Source organism: Hipposideros armiger, unplaced genomic scaffold (genome assembly GCF_001890085.2).
Source record: "Hipposideros armiger isolate ML-2016 unplaced genomic scaffold, ASM189008v1 scaffold_575, whole genome shotgun sequence".
In the NCBI taxonomy this organism is placed as follows: Eukaryota; Metazoa; Chordata; class Mammalia; order Chiroptera; family Hipposideridae; genus Hipposideros; species Hipposideros armiger.
Window position 1 is genome coordinate 823,536 of NW_017731925.1, and position 16,233 is coordinate 839,768.

At 37.6% G+C, this 16,233-nt stretch overlaps 1 pseudogene; it reads left to right on the forward strand.

The window, feature by feature from the left end:
* Nucleotides 1–14,513: 14,513 nt before the first annotated feature.
* Nucleotides 14,514–15,727, forward strand: LOC109371506 (60S ribosomal protein L34 pseudogene; annotated as a pseudogene).
* Nucleotides 15,728–16,233: the final 506 nt, after the last annotated feature.

The window sequence follows — 16,233 nt, forward strand, 5'->3', positions numbered from 1 at the left end:
TTTGTGTAGTGAGAAAGTGAATAAATCTAGGTTCTGGTTTTGCCTCTATTATAACACATCATGCTTGTTACTTGTATTTTTAAAAATTATATTGCTGTTACGCATTTTCTCAAATCCTTTCTGGGACTAAGAAAGGCATAAACATGGGAAAATATCAACATTACTAAAAGTATAAACAGAAATAATATATCTAATAAATAAAGTAAGACATGTTCACACAATTCAAAAACAGAAAATATGTCAAAATATCTAAAAGATAATATAGCCATCTGATTTAAAAGCAACAGAGATAATATCCCAGTATTACATAGAGCTCCACAAGAAGATTCTTGGATTGGGTGCCAGGAATTCTGAGTTATAACATGGATTTTACCTTAATTATCTCTATGTGTGAGACGTCAGGCAGTCTGTTAGTATCCTTCTCCTTGGGTGCAAAAGAAAGGATTTGGAATAGTTAATCTCCAAGTTCTCTTGCAGCAATAATACTTTCTTCTCTGCTTGTGTTATGAAACACTTGGACAATATAGATAATTTTCTCCCCTTTCAAATCTCTGTTTTAGCGTTTCCTTTTCCAAATCTGACAGATGCCATAATTCCTTTAGGTTGAAGGAAAATATAAAGTTACTTCAAGGAAAAGGTAACTAAGCCATGCCAGGTTTCCATACAGGCAGCATTCATTTGCTGGCCTTTCAAGTCTCTAGTGAACACAAAGGGCTTTACTTCACCTGACAGAGAATCAGCCCATCTGGATTTTGCCCAAGGCCACAGTTCCAAGTGAGAGTTCTGCGAAAGGCCAGTACCTGAGTTGAGAGGAACATCTACCTCCATCTCTTGCCCGGTTTCTCAGTCTGGAATGTTGATTAATTGCAGATCAAGTTTTCTGCTTATTTATGTTCATGACAGGCCAACAGAAAGACCAACCAAATCCTTCCCAGACTTTCATGAGGACTACTACTGTAAGGAGATCACTAGTTGGGTTTGGTGATAATGCATCTGTAGAAGTATGGAAAACTGTCATACAAAAGTAAAGGTATTGTTTTCTTCCAAGTATAATTGAGGAGCAGTAGTGTTCTGATTATGAGTATGTGATAGGGTTTGAATCTTCATTCTGCCACTGTGTGACAATGGGTCAAATTGTCCTTTCCCTAGCTCAATTTCCTCCTCTGTACAATGTGTTTGTTTTGAGGATTAAATGAGTTAATGTATGTCCTTGTTATTTTAAGTGTAGTTCACAGACCTGCAGCATCAGTAGCACCTGGGAGTAAGTTAGAACTGCAGAATCTCAGGCCCCTCTCTAGACCTACTGCATCAGTATCTTCAGTGTAAACAAGATTCCCATATGCTAAGCATTCAGCATAGTGACTGCTTCATGGTAAGTTGTTCATTAATCAGGAGTACTTGTTATTAGGATATTCCTGATCTTCTGTCTCACTTTATCCTCACCACAATCCTGCGGGGTAAGCATGTTAGTTATTTCTAGCTTACCTGGTTCCCTGAATTCATTACTAGAGTCCATCACTAGCTTCCCCATCACCAGAAGGCCATCTGCCTTTCTTATGCTCTATTGCCCAAACTCACTTTCATCACTCCTAGTTGGTGAAGGTTTGAAGGTCCATTTAAGGAACACCACATGGTCCAACATATGGAGGTTCCTTGCAGATTTCACACACTTATCACATATGTACTCTCTGGACTCAATCATGTCATGTTCTATTTCATATTTCAGTTATTTTAGATACAGTTGTTAACATGGACCCTGAAGTAAAAATTTTTTCTCTACCACTTCCTGGCTTTGTTTTCTTGGTAAAGTCACTTAAATTCTTTGAGCCTCTTACGTGAAATGTAATTTAAATGTGATAATGTAGGTAAAGTATGTCATAAGTGCACAATAAATGATAGCTCTTAATATTATCATTACCATTTATTAATTTTTATAATTGCATTATCTGTCACTTGAGTCTCACAAAAACAAGACAAGTAGTACTGCATCTACTTTCAGATAAGAAATGTGAAGTAATAACTCACCTAAAGCCAGACAGTTAATTTGTAAAGAGCCAAGTATAGAACTCAGTCTGCCTTTCCACTACATCACACTACTTCATAGGGTAAGCAACATGGAATATTAAAAAGTAATTGGTCTGGGCACGAGGACAGGCTAGAGAATGTCAAATGAGGGCACAACCAGTTGTCAGGCTGGAGAAATGGCCACTGCTTTAATCCAAGTGTATCAAAATCAACTAAACTACAATCCAAGTTATAAACATATCAAAATGAGATGCCAGAACAGGATTCTAAATCACACAGCCATCCCCACAAGATCAGTTTCTGGAGTAGCCCAGAGACTACTGATTACTGAAGAAGCCAACAAAGCTATTTTCTTCTTTGCATTCTTTAGAGGATCTCACACCTCCTACTGGGCCCTTGAGTTTGGTGAACCCCAGGAGGCATGGTGAGCTAATGAGTAAAGATTTATTGCCAAGTCCAAAGTGCCTAACTTCTCTGCTGAGAATGGCTTGTAAAAATCATTTAAGGAAGGGTAACATGAATGCAGGTGGAGCCAGGTTAAGTTCTGAACAGAAGAATGGTCACTTGGTTTTTGAGACACTAAAGGGAAAGAAGGAAGCTATGTTTGGCAGAATGTTGATAATTGGGGGAGTGCCTCCCTGATTGTCACATTATTGCTAAGTCAGTGGAAATTGATACAGTCCCTTTAAAGAAAAATTTTGCAATATGAATCAAGAGCTTTCAAATGCCTTTGACCCTGTAATTCTATTTCTGGGAATCTATCCTAGAGAGATACTACCAAATATGGGAGGGGAACATTTTATTCTTAACAGAAGACCTATGACAGATCTATCAGTTCTGGTAGCATAATTGATTAATGTGAAGCTTGAAAATGTTTTTCTTCGTTAGGCTCCTGTGGTTGTGGTGAACAAAGGGGTCTAACCTAGCAAAGACTTTACCAATTTTTATTTTTCTTATGTGAACATAAACCTCTGGTTTCAACCTTTTACATGTGTCCTCACACTAACAAAGGCTGACATCATTGAGGGATTAATCACTTTATGAAAAACTTTGGTGCAGATTTTCTTAAATATCAAATACTCTTTGGCATATTTACCTACTTCTTTACAGAGAAATTTTAAGCTGAAAAGTATGAGTGTCCTACCCTCCACATATTCCTCCCATAGAATAGAGTATGGGCAGCATTGCCAATTGAAAATCGACCAACAGTTTTATTCCAAAGTTATTTTGTCCTTCAGAAAAATAGATTTCTATGTAACTTTTCAGGAACATAGCTATTTCATAGAGCTGAGTACATCTGAAGTTCTTTTCCTGACAAGTCTCTTCTACTCAGCAAGATTTTAATGCAAATTCTCTGCTCATTTTATTATAAACATATATCTGAATGCAGAGAGCACCTTCTTGGTTATTACTAAAAGACCTGAAATTTTTAAAGTTAGCTTAGGATTAAAAGGCTTGGAAAGGTCAGAAAAAGTTAAACAATAAGCCTCTATAATGTTAATGGTCAGAGAATATTAGAGACTGTTCTGATTTGGTAGTTTCACAGTAATAGTCTCTTACCTTTGATATCTGAGAATATCCTTGGGTTCTAGTATAAAATTGATTTTTAGTTGATCATCTGTTTATGTAATTAGTATAATTATGCTTTATTACATAATCACTATAAGTGAATGCAATCAGCTATAATATATAATTACATAATTGAGTCATTGTAAAAAATATCCTAGTGAAACTGAATATAATGCTTTGTACACCTGCAGGAGATAAATATTTTTATTTTTTAATTTGGATTAGTTACAATGCTTTTTGTTTGCTTTTGGAGTGGTTTCCTTGTTCAAGTGTTAAGAGATTGCACATAGCGTTTCAAGGAAATGACTACACACTCAATTCTCCATCTTCCAAATTTCATGATGAAAATCAGACTGTCCTCCAAACCCATCATTTCTCTGGTGCACACAGATCATTTAAAATAGCTTTCTATATGAAGTTTGAGGCCCTTCAGATCCTTGGTTGTAATGCCAGGTGACACTACCAGGAGACAAATAATGATGCATTTTTAAGTCCCTTTACATCTAACTGTACTAGGCTTATGTGAGAAAGTTATCATTATATCAACTTGGGATGCCAGATTTAAGTTCTTTGGGTTTTATTAATCTAACGGAAAAGAAATTTACTATGCTCTTTGCCTGTAAGCAAGGTTTGAGGCGGGAAGTTTTTAACTGTAACCTGCTCATCTTTTTTTTTTTTGCTTCCAGCTCATATAAATATGAATTATGTTGGTATTTCTAGATAATGGCTATTTTTTAAAATTAATCTGTCCTGATCTAAAGAACAAAGCTGTTGTTGTTATTGTTTTTTTCTGGGAAGTGTGTTTCCAATCACTAGGAGCAAAGCAAAGGTGCCTTTTGAAGATGTCTTAAATGGAATGCTTGCACGGAATTAGAAATTTTACTAGGTGACCCCTGAAGTCCCATCCAAGTTTTGGGTTCTACAATGTCTCTTTTTATAAATACTGGCAAATGAGAAAATCAGTGTAGTTATAATGAAGAGGAAAGCATCACATCGCTACAATTGTGTCTGCGGTCAGGGAAGAGCTGACTGTCCTAAACCCATTGGGAAAGCCAGCAATGAGCAAAACTGAATAAGGCCAATATTATCTTTGATTATTAATATTACTTTAAGTAAGAATAACTGAACCCATGTTGATTTCTAACTTGTACCAGGTCCCTTACTAAATGTTTTCACATGTTTTAGCTCATTGATTTTTCCCAACAAACTTGTGAGAAGGGTATTATTTCTAACTATTTTATTGACATATAAACTGACACTTTAAAATATTATTACTTATTGAATGTGAAATAGTTAGAAGCAGTTGAGCCAGGATTTCAGCCTACATGCATCTGAGTTCAGTTTCTGGACTCATATCCAGCCTGTCATAAAACTCTCTCCCTGGACATTTGATCCCCTTCCTCTGCCATCTAACTCCAGACACCAGTACACTCCTACTATCCTCTACTTGTAGGTAGAAGGAAGCTAATACATGCATTAATGTAGTTCTTTTTAAGCAATGCCTTTTGTTTACATTGCTTGTCACAATGGTTTTTAATCCTAGCTGCATATTAGGTCACCAGGAGTACTTTTTAAAAATGCCAATGCAGTCCCCAGTTTGTATTAATTAAATTAGAATTTTGGTTGGTGGGACTCAGGTATCAATATTGTTGAAAATTTTTGGCCTGCAGAATAAATTTCAAACAGCAAAGCCCTTTACAATTTGGATACTGCCTGTATTTTCACTCTCTTGACCCTCCAGCACTCAGTACCTGAATATTCAATAATTGCATGCCTCAGTCCCGTTAAAATTGCTCACATGTGCCCTTTGCCTGGAGTGTCCTTCTGGCCTTCCTTACTGAGTTGTCTCACTCATTTTCAAGTGCCAAAGTTAGTTCCCTCGCCTGGGAAATCTTCCTTTGACACCCTATGTTGAATTAGTCATTCTCCCTTTCTCTCCCCTCAGAGTAATTTTTACACCTAATTCAACACATCCCATTAGTGTTGTCCTGTCTCCTTGACTATACGGTGTGTCCTTTGAGATCACAGATTGGATCATTTTTTATACCCCAGATGACAAACTCAGTATGTAACATATAGCAAGCCTCTAATTTTTCCTCATTTTTAAGGAATAAATGTATGGATACAGTCATTAATTAATTCAAAGAAGGCATTTATTATTGTGTGTGTTACCTTTCCCAAGAACAATTTTATTTAAAATAAAATCTGCTTGGAAATAATTGTGTTTAAAACAAAGAAAGGGATCATTAATGGAAGAATTTGCATCAATGAAGAATATGTTTATCCTGAGTCTTATCATATGATACTATTAACTTGTACACTTATTCTCCTTAGGTGTAAATGTAAGACAGCAGGAGAAAATAGGATCCTGTGTCAGATTACATGTTTCTCCTCAGCTCCAGCAGGTAGGATGTGAGAAGCATGTATATCCTCTTGCAAATGGCTCAGTGCCCAGGTTTCTCCAGTGCTTTCTACTGTGCTTGTGACAAACTCCAGGTGATTTTGCAAGCCAGACTGTACCAGTACAATCTCATCTCTCTTTCTGAAGGGCCATTAACACCTGATAAAAAGACAGGAGGTTACCAAATAACAGTGCTAGGTGGTCACTGTCATTTCCCCACTGATGTACACAATGCCTTTCAGCATGGAGTACTGAGCCTTGTATCACCATTTTATACAAGGGAAGCAAATAGTGTTGGACTCATTAGCCTTTATGGTTCTCAAGAATTTTCTGACTATATTTTTCATAAGGCATTTTCCACAGTGGTATTATATTATTATATAATAGGCCTTCCACAGCAGCTAGTCTTCCTGGTTTGGTTTTGTTACACACATATTTTTACAGAGGCAACCTTGAAATATCAGTAAACACAGAAAAATTTCTGATATTTTAGTGACATGAATTTTGAAAGATAAAGCTAAGTGGGAGGGGAGACAATGTCGGGGAACTTAAGACAAGGTGAAATCCAAGACCAGCTCTAACAGTTGGTAGGTTTCATGGCAAATCAAGTAGCATTGAGGGCAGGGCAAGTTCTCTTACCACCACACTCCTCACTGGCCTTTATCATCCTCTTTCAGACACTAATAAGACTTGAACTATAACAGAAAGTAGTACCTCCCTGTGATCTATGGGAACAAGCAGAAATCCAGGATATACCATGTCACCACTGAGCTTAAGGATCCTAGGGTGATGGGGTAGTTCAAATATAAAATTCATTTGAGGGGAGAGTGTGATGGTTCACTCTGGAACAGACCTAGCCTGGGCCAATGAAACCTCAAATGTACCTGCTTTTTGGGAGGATCTAAAGCCATGGCAATGTTTAAGGAATTAACAATTTTTTAAACATTATCACATACATTTTGAGGGCATCAAAGGTGGAGATGCCTTTCAGAATGAAGGAAAAATATCTGAGCCAAGTGCAGAAGCATAGCAGCACATTGACTTGAAAGGAATAGTAAGGCAGAGAGAGGGAGTTCCAGAAGTAATATTAGGGAGTGAAGATGATCAGATTCTCTCACTTTTGTTTCTTACTACCTACAAGAAAAAGTCTGCAAATTTTCTCCAACACCAGAGAACTGACATGGGAGGGATTACCAGAGGGCCAGTAGGAGGAGCCAAGAAATTAAGATACGAGCATGGAAGTGCTGAGGCAATGAAAATGGACAGGGAAACACAAATATGGCTATAAAGCTTCTTAGTGAAGCTGTGAAAAGACAGGAGCAGTAAGGCCTGGAATTATGACTGAGGCACATGATGTGACCATAGGCTGTAAGGTATGGATTAAAGACAGTATAGTAGATGTTTTGTGTCAAACCTTACTACTTGCATTCAAAATTTAAAAAAAGAAACTTTACTTATATTTTTCTCTAAATATAAAGATGATACATACCATGATTAAAAACTGAAGCAGCACAAACTATATTATAAAAAAAAATTAACTCTCCCTCTCCAAAAAACAAAATCACCCCAAACTTAACTGCTTAGAGATGATCACAGTGAACATATCAATGAAACTACTTTGCAAAATCTCTATAGGCATGCACACAAAGCCATTAAAAAATAATAAAGGATTACCCTACACATGCTCTTTTATAATCTGATGTTTCCCTCAGTAATATACTATGGACATTTTTTTCTATATAATTAAATAGCAATCATTTTAAATAGATACTATTCCACCATTAGGATGCACCATAATTTACTTAACTAATCTCATATGAAACAATATTTAGGATGTGCCTTATTCCTGGCTTTTCTCTGTTATAAACAAAGATCTATGAAAAATGTTTTTAAACACATCTTTGTGCACCTGACTAGTTCCTTCTTTGGGATAAAGCTTAGAAATGGAATTGTTTCATCAAAGTATATACATATTAAAATGTATTATACTGTCAAACTTCTCCCTACCCTCACCAGAAAGGTTACACTAATTTATTCTCTTAAGTTATTTCAATTTGATGAGAATTTTGTGCTATTTTAATTTTTGTTTGCATTTCTTTTATTTCTAATGAACTGGTCATATTTCCATTTGTTTATTGATCATTATATGCACTATACTAAGTGACAGTATAGAAATGAAATCAGCCAATTATAGGCCAGTGGCCAAAAATCAGCCACTGTGCCAAATCTGGCCTAGCACACTTTATTGTATGGCCTACAAGCTGAGAATGTTTTTTACATTTTTGAGTGGCTGGTTAAAATGTCCAAAGAAGAATAATATTTCATGACATATGAAAATTATATGAAATTCAAATTTCTATGTCCATAAGTAAAGTTTCATTGGAACATAGCCACATCAATTCTTTTCCATAATATCTCTGCCTGCTTTCTTACTACAGCAGCAGATTTGAATAGTTTTGATAGAGACTGTATAGCCAGAAAGGCCTAAAATATTCACTATCTGGTTTTTATAGAAAACATTTTGTGAACCTGTGGTATGTAGTAATGATTAAAAGTATAGAATTCATAGCCAAGACATCCTGGATTCACATACCTGCTCCACCATCTGCTATTTATTTGACATTGGATGATTTACTTAATTCTCTATGCCTTGATTTTTATTCATCTGTATAATGGAGAAATTATAGTACTCAACTTAAAATGCTTTGAGGATTAGGTGAATTTAGCACTTAGAATAGTGCCTAGTATAAGTGCTATATAAATATTAGATATTATTTACATTCTTTTAAATATAAATTATGTTCCATAGTATTCCCTCTCTTTCCTTGCAATATTTGTTGTCTATTAAATTAAGGAAGCTTCCACATAGTAAAAATTTTAGCTCTTATCTATGATGTATTGTAATGTTTTCCCAGGTTGCTAATGGTTTTTCAACCTTGAAGGTAACTTCAACTTACTCTAAGAAAGCATAATTTCAATTTTGTACATTAATTCTAGTTGGAATTGTATAAAATATTAGTAGACAAAGGTGATCAAAATGAAATAATCTTGTCCAACTACCCTTCTCAATCTTAATTAAATAGTTGAGAATTCACTACCTTCTAGTGAACTGGGACTTCTCACTGCTCCCAATCTTGATTCTTAGGGTCACAAATGACAAATCTAAACACTCTTCTTTACATAAAACCTCCAAACACGGGGAAAATAGCTATCTTCTCACCTTTGTTTTCTTATTCCACCCACATCTCTATTCCATGTCTCCACTTTTGTGTGCTAAACCTGTCTAAGGCCTTCAAGTGGTTTTACTGTAACATGGATTCACTGATTCCATTCACCATTAGTTTTTCCTCTTAAAACAATCCAATTTATCATTCTGCCCTTTGTTTTGTGCCTTATTCTGCAATGTGAAAACATCAGGTTTAACACAACCTTACAATTAACTTCTAACACCTCATCACATATAATATTAGGGCTTGGGGCGTTCACAATTCTAGAAGGCTTTCTTTTTTTGATCAAAACCATTTATATTTAAAATTGTTTGCTACTGAAGATTATCCAGACATCAACGTAGCACACACAATGTAAAATGGGACCCATAGACTTTGTACAGCATATTAAATAAGTACTCATGGGACTTTGTCCTTCATGATATTTGGCACTAGGGTGAAAAGCATACTTACTGCTGCCTCTAATATTTGGGACACTGGCACACTTCTCATAGCTATAACGATGCCTTGGGCTTTGATGCACACACAGCTTAAAACTTAGAACTGGGATGTGCCTACATTGACATAATGATATAGAATATTCATCTATAAAATGAGATACACACACACACACACACACACATCAGAGCTCGGTTTATTTTCTTCCAGAATCTTAAAGCAGGCTAATGTGCATTTCCCAATGGCCAACAGATCTAAGAAATGACAGAAAATATTTCATACGTAAAAAATATTATCTTGACCGATCATAAATAAAATTAACTTAAATATGTTACTAATTTTCCCCTGCCATCCAAATGGCAAATGGAGTCACATCTGTGATTTCGTAAAGCTACTTTTTAAGGTGGAACGAGTCCAACAGTAAACAACTTTGTGAAAATAAAGTGACATGAAGTAACACTTATTTTTTCCCCCAACTGCAATAAAATAAACATTTAACTGGCAAGCAGAAATATATAATTAGATATGTAACATGAAGCAAGGTCATCTACACAGCAAGAAAAAAAAGTCTTAGAAATCAAGAAAATTGTCTTTTGTTTTCCAAAATAAAATTATAAAGCTTTAGAATTTCACACCCTTCCTAAATATATATACTTACACATTGGCACTAATGCTTAATGAATAATAAAATAGGTTTTAAAATTAAGAAATGCTACAAGTGAGTCAGTCTCATTGTCTTATCTATTACCAGTACAGTGTCCCCACATTCTGTAGCCATTGACCCTTAGTCATCCTCTCACACCTCTGTAAAACCTGACCCCCACTTTATCTGGAAAGAACAAAAGAGCTCTTTACACATGCACACACACACACAACACACACACACACACGAGGACTGACAAGTATGGTGAACTTGTTGCAAAAATGTTGCTAACTTTTTTTGCTATCAGAGGGATTATTAATTATGAATTGGTACCAACTGGACAAACAGTTAACCAAGTTCACTATTTGGAAGTGCTGAAAGGTTGCATGAAAAAGTTAGATGAAAACATCCTGAACCTTTTGGCAATAATTCATGGCTCTTGCATCACAACAATGCACCAGCTCATGTGGCACTGTCTGTGAGGGAGTTTTTAGACAGTAAACAAATAACTGAATTGGAACACCCTCGCTACTCACCTGATCTGGCCCCCAATGACTTCTTTCTTTACCAGAATATCAAGGAAATATTGAAAGGAAGATATTTGATGACATTCAGGACATCAAGGGTAACATGATGACAGCTCTGATGGCCATTCCAGAAAAAAGAATTCCAAAATTGTTTTCAAGGGTGGACTAGGCGCATCCATTAGTGGATAGCTTCCCAAGGGGAGCACTTTGAAGGTGACCATAGTGATATTCAGCAATGAAGTACGTAGCACTTTTTTTAGAATGAATTCCTGAACATAATTGTCAGACCTCATATATACACTGCACATATTTAATGTATACATTGCAATGAATTTTGGGATAAGTACACACCTGTGAAACTATCACCACCATCAAGAATATCAACATGTTTATCACCTCACAAAGTATCCTCCCACCATTATTTTATTTTTCAGAAAAGCTTTTAGTTGATATTTTTCCTGTCTTACCATGAGAGTAAGATTGTCTCCTGCATAGCTCCAAAGCATATTATTTTGAAAAAGGGTTATATTAGAGAAAACTTTATGTTCCCATCATAAAATTGTATAGCTTTCTTCCAGGGCAGTGCTTTCCTATCACCATGATAACCAGAGGGATAATCAGGAGGATTTATGACGTTCCATTATGATCTTCACCTCAATCTGGATAGCTAGTCCTGAAGGGGTCCCTCTTTATCTCACTGTGTACTCCAAGCACCTTGTTAACGATCTGCTGAACAACCTCCCGTTTGCATTTCTCCAATTTGTCAAGAATCAATAGATCAGACAAATACTCCCAGATAAATAGATCCTACTTATAAACTTGAGAAAAGTGAGAAGCATTCTAAAGTGATAAGGAAGTACAGTCTATTGATAGCAGCTCAGTTTAATGTAATAGGAAATTCTACATGAGCTATAACATTACCCAATCTTAGTGAATAATGGGGAAGCTTTGCTAAATTGATCAAGTTTTCATCTAGATCCCTGTTATCTGAGGGGGAAACCAGTATACTACTTTTGATTCCAAATGCAGCCATTCTCTTTACAATTATGGGAATGGGGGTTTCAGAGAAAGAAGGGGTCTTGTAGAAATTAAAGCACATCTTATCTTGCATCTCTGAGCTGAAAGTTGTAAACTTTGACATGTGTATGGTATATACACATAAGAACCAATACGTATATAAATTTAAGTCAATTTCTCATACATTCATTCATCCTGTCTCAATAAAGTACAACGTTGGTATCCTCCTTCTTAAGTGTGTGCAATGAATAATGTAAGAGCTGGGAGAAGAAAAAATATTTTAATTGTTATAATATATACAAGGATGATCTAAAGAAAATAAAACCTCTTTGCTATCAAATCTTTAATCTCTAAACAACAAAAAAACATCACATTTTTTATGAGAGGGGATTTCAAGGGGGAAATGGCGGCTGTGAGGAGGGCTCCCTGAGTTCTCCCCTGGAAAGCGCCACAATTTGAACAGCTGTAATTCATCAAATGAACCTCTACCCATCACACAGAGCAGCTAAGAGGCTCGCATACTGATTACTGGAAGGTGGGCAGACCGGGTGAGTGGGGGAAGAGGGAGGCGAGACTTGTGGAGGTGCAATCCGTACAGTGGCTGCTGAGATATTGGGCCTCAGAGAGCAGATAGAAGAGTATTCCGCGGCTCGCTCCCTGCTCCTTGCAGCCCACCTAGACAGCAGCAACAGCGTGACAGTTTGCAGTCTGAGGCAGAAGCCTTGGGCTGGGTGAGAGGGTGAAGAGAGAGAGAAGACATGGGTGCAGAGGCGTGGTCCGCACCCATGGCTGAGGAGCCACAGGACCCCAGGAGACAGAGCAGAGAGTGTTGCAGAGCCAGGGCGGGCTCAGTCCCTGTGCCCACCTGGTCCCACTGGGCATGCAACAGGAGCTCCGTGGTGCACAGATTCTGAGGCAGAAGCCTCAAACTTTGTGAGCGGGAGAAGAGGGAAGCGAGATGCGTGAAGACACAGCCCACACCTTTAGCTCCAGAGATGCAGGACCCCAGGAGGCAGAGTGGAGTGCATTGCAGTGGCAGGGTGAGATCAGTTCCTGCACCCCTGTGGTCCCTCCAATAGCGCAGCAGGAGCTCGGCTGCAGTGTCTGAGGCGGAAGCAGCCTCAACTCAAAACAGAGGTGGGGCTTTTTTTCCCATTTTTTCTTAGACAGAAAGCAAAAAACAACTGCATAGATAAGCACCCACCCCCACCCTCCCTCAGAAACCTTGGACCCCACCATGCCAGAGTCTTTAGCAGACCTCTGAATGGAGGAGTAGGGTCAGATTACAGAGGTGCTCTTACTCCCAGGGGGTTGAGAAACTCCGCATAAGAAGAGGCTACGCAGTGTGAACCTACATACCCGCTCCCACATTTCCTGCAAGGCTGGGGGACAGGGGAACTTCACCTGCTGAGTCCCTCAGAGGCCCCTTGGCAGGTGGCTTTTAGCAGCTCTGAAATATCACACCCCCGACAGCCTCCAGCGGAAAGACTGCAGGAAGAGGCACATCAACCCTTCTGGCTGTGCAGCACTCAGCATACCTGGGGGCAGGCGAGAGCAGAAACGGCATTCACTTTGTAAAAACTACCAATCACACCTCATAACCCCACTCATCTACAATAGACCTGCATTGCCAGGGTCACTCTAGCCTCCAGGTAACTGGCTCTGCCCCTGTAAAGTACAGACGAGTTTTTGTATAGTAGAGGACAACCTGGGGAGAGCTTGGTAGACTTTAGCCAAGACTGGCACTGGTTGTTTTTTGGGTTTTCTTTATTTGTTTGTTTGTTTTTTGGTGTGTTTTTGTTGTTGTTGTTGTTTTGGCTTTTTTGGGTATTTGGGGGGGGGGTTTGTTGTTTGTTTTGGTTGTGTTTTTTCCCTATCATTATCATTTTTAGTTTTAAATAGGCATATATGTAGGTGTATGTATGTGGATATATATGTCCATATATATGGGCGTGTAGACATATATGCATATTTTTTCTTTTTCTATCCTTTCTTTTCTACCCTCTTTCTTTCCCTTCTTTTTTTTCTTTTTTTTTACTGCTCTACTTTTCCTCCCTCTTTCCATTTTTCTGAAGTTTTTTTTTTTGGGGGGGTGTTGCTATTTTGTTTCTCAAGTTTATTCTATTTTTTATCTTATTATATTTTATTTTATTTCATTTTGTTTTGTTTTTTGTTCATTTTTGTTGTTTTGTTTTTGTTTGTTTTCTTCTTTTGTATGTTTGATATTTCTGTACATGTTGAATGTAGGTTTTTGGTTGTTTTTTACACGAGAGAGTATCTAGTTTTCTTTGGTGGCTGTTGTGGTTGTGCTTGTTGACCTGTTTTACTCTAAAATCACTCTGCACCAGGGCCTAGCCAAAGAGGCACAAGAATCATCACACTCAGAGGCCAACTTTAGACCAAACCAGAGCATTATGGGGTTTGACTTACAAGAGTCACACCCAAAGGGAAATCATTAGAGGCACAAGAGCCCAGAGGGGCCAAGCCTCATTGGAGGGATCAACCCTCACACAGCAGCTCACAAACTGTGGACACAGATAATCCTCACAGCTAGTCAGCCTGGGAGTCAATCCTATGTACTGACAAGCCAAAAACAATCGAAGCTCAACTTCAACAAGAGAAGACACACAATACAAGGAAAACCTCTGGTACACACCCACAGGAGAATGGGGAGACTGAGTAATTCAAATATAAAGGACATGTGCCACGTAAGTCCACCCAGAAAAAACTGAGAGATGTAGGGGATCTACCTATTACATAGAAGCAAGCACAAAGAGTAAGGCAGAATGGGGAAACAAAGAAACACATCCCAAATAAAAGAACAGAAGAAACCACCTGAATCAGTGGAACTAGAAGAAATAGAGGGAAACAACCTATCAGAGACAGAGGTCAGAACACTGATTATTAGAATGTTCAAGGAAATTAATGGGACTATAAAGAAGTATAGAGAAATCATGAAAAAACCAGCTAGAACTAAAGAATACAATTCCTGAATTAAATAAAAAACTAGATGAAATTACTAGCAGATTGGATGAAGCAGAAGATCGAATCAGTGACTTAGAAGACAATATAGCAGAGATCATCCAAGAGACACAACAAAAAGAAAAAAAGAATACAAAATATTGAAAATAATTTAACAGAGCTGGGTGACAACATCAAGCGCAAAAACATGCACATCATAGGAATACCAGAAGGAGAAGAGAGGGAGCAAGGGATCGAGGACATATTTAAAGTAATAATGTCTGAAAACTTCGCTAACCTGGCAAAAGAAATTGACATACAAGCCCAGGAAGTGCAGAGAGTTCCAACCAAAGACGATCCCAAACAGTCCCACACCAAGACACATCATAGTGAAAATGGCAAGGGTTAAAGACAAAGACAGAATCCTAAAAGCTTCAAGGGACAGGCAGCAAGTTACTTACAAGAGCACCCCTATGAGAATATCAGCTGACTGTTCCGGGAACAGTGTCTAAAGGCATTCAGAACGGCCCAGCGTTTGACATACTGTAGGAGGCTCTCCTACAATACAGCTTCTAACAAAACTAGGCTGTCCCAAACCCCTGGTAATAGAATTGTTTACCTTTATACCAAGAAGGTTGGGAAAGCACCAAAGTCTGCATGTGGCGTGTGCCCAGCCCGACTCCGCAGAGTTCGTGCTGTGAGACCTAAAATTCTAATGAGGTTGTCTAAAATGAAAAAACATGTCAGGAGGGCCTATGGTGGATCCATGTGTGCTAAATGTGTCTGTGACAGGATCAAACGTGCTTTCCTTATCGAGGAGCAGAAAATTGTTGTGAAAGTGTTGAAGGCACAAGCACAGAGTCAGAAAGCTAAATAAAAAAATGAAGCTTTTTTTGAAAAATAAACACCATTAAAAGGCATGCTCTGTTGTAAAAAAAAAAAAAAAGAATATCAGCTGACTTTTCTACAGAAACTTGGCAGGCCAAAACGAATGGCAGGAGGTTCTCAAAGTGATAAAAAATAAAGGTCTACAACCTAGATTGCATTATCCAGCAAGGTTATCATTTAAAATTGAAGGAGAGATAAAGAATTTCCCAGAAAAGAATAGGCTAAAATAATTCATTACCACCAAGCCAGCATTACATGTTAAAAGGGCTTCTTTAAGCAAAGAAAGAGGAAAACAATCTAACTAATGAAGATAAGGATCACAAATAACAAAATGGCAATAACTATGTACCTATCAAAAATTACATTAAATGTAAATGGATTAAATGCTACAATAAAAAAAAAACATAGGGTGGCTGAATGGATAAGAAAGCAAGACCATTGCAAATGCTGTATACCAGAGACTCACCTCAGATCAAAAGACACATACAGGCTGAAAGTAAAGGGATGGAGTAAAATATTTCATACAAATGGCACTGA